Source organism: Zingiber officinale, chromosome 4B (genome assembly GCF_018446385.1).
Source record: "Zingiber officinale cultivar Zhangliang chromosome 4B, Zo_v1.1, whole genome shotgun sequence".
Taxonomy (NCBI): Eukaryota; Viridiplantae; Streptophyta; class Magnoliopsida; order Zingiberales; family Zingiberaceae; genus Zingiber; species Zingiber officinale.
The window spans coordinates 83,617,712-83,623,929 of record NC_055993.1 but is presented as its reverse complement, the minus strand read 5'-3'; positions in this window follow the sequence as shown (position 1 = coordinate 83,623,929).

Here is a 6,218-nt window from a genome sequence, read left to right as displayed (position 1 = left end):
CCAAAATATTGAATTGAGCATTCAGACTAGTTAATGAAATTAATGAAATTTATTATTATTATTATTATTATTATTATTATAATAGCATATTCCTCCTCTGCGTCTCTTTGTGCGATGGCAGCATGGCACCGAACCAAAGAGATCTTTAATGAAGCCGAATTCGAACATCTGAAGTATTATAAAAAAAATGGCATCCTAACTTACGGAGAAAAAGACATGAGAATAATAAAAAAAAGACAAAATCATACATAACAATATTCTCAAAGACTTGCGTTTTAATTTTCCTTTAAAAAATGAGTCTTCTTATTAATTATTATTATTATTATTATTACTATTATTATTATAAATTATTTTTAATTATGGACCTAATAATTATGAACCCATAGTTGTTATAATATACACTTTAACTCTAATCAATATTAATAAAATGTATTTTAACAACTTTAAACTATAACCACTATATATATATATATATATATATTTCATTTATCATTAACACTAATTAATATAGCTCTATAATATAGATATATTCATCCATTTGGATTGAATCTGTTAGGTTGACTCATCCTCGTCAAAAGTGAATTAAGTTAAAATTTTATTAATTCATTTTAAGATGAGCATGTTGGTGTAGGTTGTACTGATAATCAGATTTTGATGTATGATGAATAAGTTAAAGTTAGATATGTTGTTTGTCTAACCTTTTTACCGAGTGTGCAGGAGTTGACTGGTCTGAAGGACTTGGCACCAGGCTGAAATCTAACTAGGTCCGCGAGACCCGATAGCTGGTGGGAAGTCCAAATAGGTTCGCGGGGCTCGATATCTAGTAGAAAATCTAGTTGGATCCGTGCGACCTAACAACCGGCCGAAATCCAGTTGGATCTGCAGACCTGACAACTGGCGAGAATACTTGGTGGGTCAAAGGTAGGTCAAGCGACTGCAGTTGGTAAGTGGAGATAAGCAACTGGAGGAGAGATCCAGTGAGGACGCGTTCCCCGTTGAGGGAACTATAGGTGTCAATCCAGCTTAGAGTCATTTGGGAAATCTAAGCTGAGGCCTTGACTAGATCCTGATCTCGGAGAGATAGGATTTAATTACCACTATTTTATTGTGTTGTGTTAACTCTATTTTGCAGAATAATATATTTTTTGTTACTTGGACTAACCCTTTTTACAAGGAAAAAGCTGTTGAAGAAAAGGGGAGTCTGGGCGCCCGAAAGGGATTTGAGCGCCCGAAGTTGGTCCAGGCGATCGAACTAGAAAACTTATCCAAGAGCTGAGTTGGAGTGCGTTGACTGGCCGAGCCAAGTCAGCATGGTCCAAGCGCCTGGAATGGGCCAATATAAGGGCCTTTGACCAACAACTTCAGAATATCAACTGTTACGACTTTCACTCTTACGTAATGCTAAAAAAAAGCTCCTACGACGCTGTGAAGCTCCTCCGACAACTAACGATCAAGATCTTCCTATTTTCTCTATTGTCGGTAACATTATTTTTAGTTCTTGTACTAAACTTTATTTTCATTATAACTATTAATGGATTGTCCCATGAAAGCACTCGTCGTGTGCATGCCTTGGAGTAAGAGTCGTCAAAGGCTCTGAACCAAGTAAAACTACTTGTGTTACCATGTGATTGTCCTTCTTCTTCTAGCTTCTCTCTTTTATTCTTCCGCTATATACTTTGATTTAATTCGCTCTCAATTTTCAAAAAATGTTATTCATCCCCTCTAGCATATTTACGGTCCTACAGAGCCAACCTACCTGAACTCATGATTCGGGTCAGCCCGTGGTGGATTGGATTTAGACCCAACCACGGTTCATATTCGAATTGGACTTGACCCATAACCAAGTCAACGGACTGGGTATCTGTTGACCATATTCTGAGTTAGAAACTGTAACTTGTTCGGTCTCTTGCCCGGCGGTTATAGTTTCAGGCCAAAATAACCACTAGTTCAGCCCGTTGATTCAGGTTTTTTCCCATTTGAATGTTGGTGGTTCTAGCTAACAGAGATAAATGAGAGTAGTTTTATTGTATTTTTTTTCAATAGTTGAGATCATTTAACCATTTTTTTTTATCAATGACTTTAATATAGTATTTGTTACTCTCCAAACTCTATAAATAGAGAGTTCATTTCATTGTTTACACGCTCATTTTCTTTACTTTCATTCTCAATTCTACAATCTCTATGCGCTTTCAACTCCAATTCTACACAATTTCGACTTCCACTTCCGAGTTTTGACCACAATGGAAGGAGGCTAAGGAGGTTCTTCATCTCGATTTCAGAGGGGCAAGGAAATAGTGAATCAAAATGAGCTCAACATTCAATCCTAGGGTTGTGCAAAAAAAATTGAGAAACCAAAAATTAGATCGAAACCAGTAGCTTACTAGTTCTAGTTAAGTGGTTTTAATTGATTTTGGTTAACTGATAACCGGTCGAACTTTTTGGGTTAGCATTTTTTTAAACTGATTAATCTAGGGCTAACAAGTGATAAACTAGTTTTATGAAAATTTAAAAATACATCAACAGTTTAACACACGTTACACATCAAACATTCTCTTTGTATAGCACAAATTCAAGATTTCTAAATTCTAAAGGATTACAAAATGAAATCTTCAAGCTTCAACACCAGTTTCATATAAGGATATAGCTGATAGGACCAAACGATTTTAAATATCTCCACAATGGTATGATATTGTCCACTTTGGATCTAACCTCTCATAACTTTACTCTTGGGCTCTACTCAAAAGGTCTCATGTCAATAGAGATATTTTTTTCTTATAACCCCATGATCTTTCCCATGTGTTTTCAATGTTGGACTATCTTTGCAACCTTGCAACCCCAACAACAGCCATTGCAGCTTCTTGTAGCTGGGCTTTAGTCCACTTAGCTGGGCTAGACTTTAGTCCACTTAGTGACACTTACCAGGCCTATCGATTCTCAATTGGAATCGGTTAACCAACCAGAATCGGTTCAATCGGAATCGGTAGAATCGATAATAATATTGGTTAGTTAATCGGTCGTCTATAAAATGTGGTTAACTGAAATTAATCAGAATCAATAAACCGATAAATTGGTTAACTGACCGGTTGAACAAGTCTATTCAATCCACTAATGATGAGACTGAGCAACTTCCGACACTCGAAGTTCTTTCTTTAAAATCTTTTATTTTTACTAAATATTTTGAGAATATCACCATCGAAAGAATTGTGTACAAAATTTAAACACTACAATACTTCCTATAAATTCCAAGTTGGAGGTGGCTATCGATCATTGAAACGACACGTAGAAGTGAAGCACCCAATGAAATATGGAATTGACAGTTTTCAAGCACAATTATCTAGATTTACCACTGTGAAAGTACTGATTTTGATTATTTTTATATTTTGATAATAAATTAAGAGAATCATTAGCTAGATTTATTTTCATTTAATATCTTTCATTTAGTTTTGAATATAATATATTTTTGAAGATTTTTACAAAGAATTTTTTAATTTATCCACTAAACGTGTTTCTAAAACTATATGTACTTGTATAATTAAAAAATTAGTAGAACAACGGTGAAAAATTAATTAAAAAATTTAGTAAAAAAATAATAAAGCTTCTTTATATTATGATATTTAGAGTGATCATTGACAAACATATTTATATATGAGTGTGACTTATCAATCAATCGATAACTCTAGAATATCTAAACAAAATTATTAGTATATAGAGTTTTTGATGAATTGCATAGTACTCACAATTTTTCACAATTATTATATTTAATTTTAGAAGAATATATATTAACTCATAAAATATTTTAATTTCAATATCATTTGATAATGTTGTTGGATCGTAGATTCGATAGAGGGGGTTGGGGGTGAATATCGATTAAAAAAATCTCGAGTAAGTAAATACGCAGCGGAAAGAGTAAAACAAAAAGAATGACATAAGTAATTTTTTACTTAGTTCGGAGCTTGTGTCGACTCCTACTTCAAGGCTCGCACACAAGGGTGCTTTCGATGGACAATCACTAATAATTCGAAATATGGATTACAAAAGAAGTACAGGAATTATTAGAAAATAAAACAACCGACAATAAATAAATACAAACAAATTAGCAATTAGTCGGAGAGCTTTCGCAGCGTCGCAGGAGCATAGAAGAGCAGATCGTGAGTTGTTGTTTCTGACTCCAGCCTTGACCCTCCTTATATAAGAGGTTCGGGGCGCCCGAAACCTTTAAGGCGCCCTGAATATGACGTAGCCGAGCCAACCAGGGCGCTCTACGTGGCGAAATGATGTTGCGGATAGAAATTCACCTCCGGGCGCTCGGAACCCGCCCGGGCACCCAAACCCTCATTTTCCAGCAGATTCCTTCCTGCAAGAAAACGTTAGTTCGAAGGCAAAATATAAGATATATATCCTGCAAAACAAAATATTAGAACAGTTAAAATCAAACAGAATATTAATTAGATTCCATCTCCTCGAGACCAGAATCTAGTCACGATCTCGACTTAGATATCCGAAATGGGTCTAAGTCGGATCGACGCCTAATGTTCCCTTCTCGGGAATGCGTCCTCACAGTCACTCCACTCCAGTGACTTACCTTAACTTACCTGCCAGACGTCCGATCAACCCTTCGACCCGTCTGGACTTCATGCCAGCTACTTGGTCAGCCCGTCGACCTAGCTAAGCTTCTCTGCAACACTGAGTTAGCACAATATTAGCATATATCAAGTATAACCTAGGGTTACCTCCTAGGGTTGCCTAGCTTCACTCACTAAGACTTCCATTATCTGGCTTCACTCACCAGGACTTCCTCCACCTAGTTTAACTCACTAGGGCCCGACTTCACTCACCGAGACTTCCACCACCTAGCTTCACTCACTAGGGCCCGACTTCACTCACCGGGACTTCCACCACCTAGCTTCACTCACTAGGGCCCGACTTCACTCACCGGGACTTCCACCACCTAGCTTCACTCACTAGGGCCCGACTTCACTCACCAGGACTTCCACCACCTAGCTTCACTCACTAGGGCCCGACTTCACTCACCAGGACTTTCACTTTGCCTAACCTTTGGTTAAGACTTACCTTTGCTAGTCATCTAGTCCTGACTAGACTTCTCACTCCCAGACATCAGGTCCTGTTTGGGTCAACCCTTGGTCATATTGTCAAACATCGAAACCCTAGAGGTCGATTGCACCAACAAATGTTACTTTTAATAGCGTTAGTATTGATGAACTAAAATTTATGTGTCAACCTATTATTGATCATTTATTTTTTTGATATTCATTTTGTATGTCATATTTTAAATCTATGTATCCAAGATGGATTAATAATTTTAGAAAATTATATCAAATCAATTAGAACAACTATTTTTTATTTATAATCGCATCCATTTATAATGAAAACAATATGATGAATTTTGTAAAAATAATAAAATGAAAACTAAAATTTTTTAATGTGATGTATTAACTATTTTTTATTTATAATCACATCCATTTATAATGAAAACAATATGATGAATTTTGTAAAAATAATAAAATGAAAACTAAATTTTTTTAATGTGATGTACTAATACATTGTTGGTTGCTACTCGGAAAATCTAATGGTTCCACTGTACAAAAATTTTGTACAAATGTCTGAACCTTTTCTTAGCTACCATGTGTTCTTTTAAATTAAACTTGGATCGTCTGCCGAACTTAACACGTTTGATCCAAAGTTTAATCTATTTGTTCTTTTAGGTTTAGACTTGGATCTCCTGCGAAACTTAACATGTTCGATCCAAATCACCTAGGTTATTAATTTCATTAAATATTAATTTCCAAAATTGGCTTCCAGGACTGCATGGCGAGGCACATGGCCTTCTTGGATATGGGAACAACCACCACCGCCTAGACAAAGCCTTTTAAGGAAAGTTAATATTTAATTTCCTTAAATAACTTTAGGTCAACCGAAAAGAACAATCAAATCACAAGGAAAAGAAAAACAAAAAAAACACAAATTCGAAAACTATTTCGAAATACTAGAATCGCAAGCCTCTTGTATTTGGTATTATTTCCAAAAATAACTAGTATGATGCGGAAAGGAAAAATACTAGTTATACCTTTTAGAAAGACCTCTTGATCTTCTACCGTATTCCTCTTCTAACCTCGGACGTTGTGTGGGCAACGATCTTCCAAGATGAGGACGGCACCAAAATCCAAGGATGAAGAACTTTTTCCACCAACTAAGCTCCA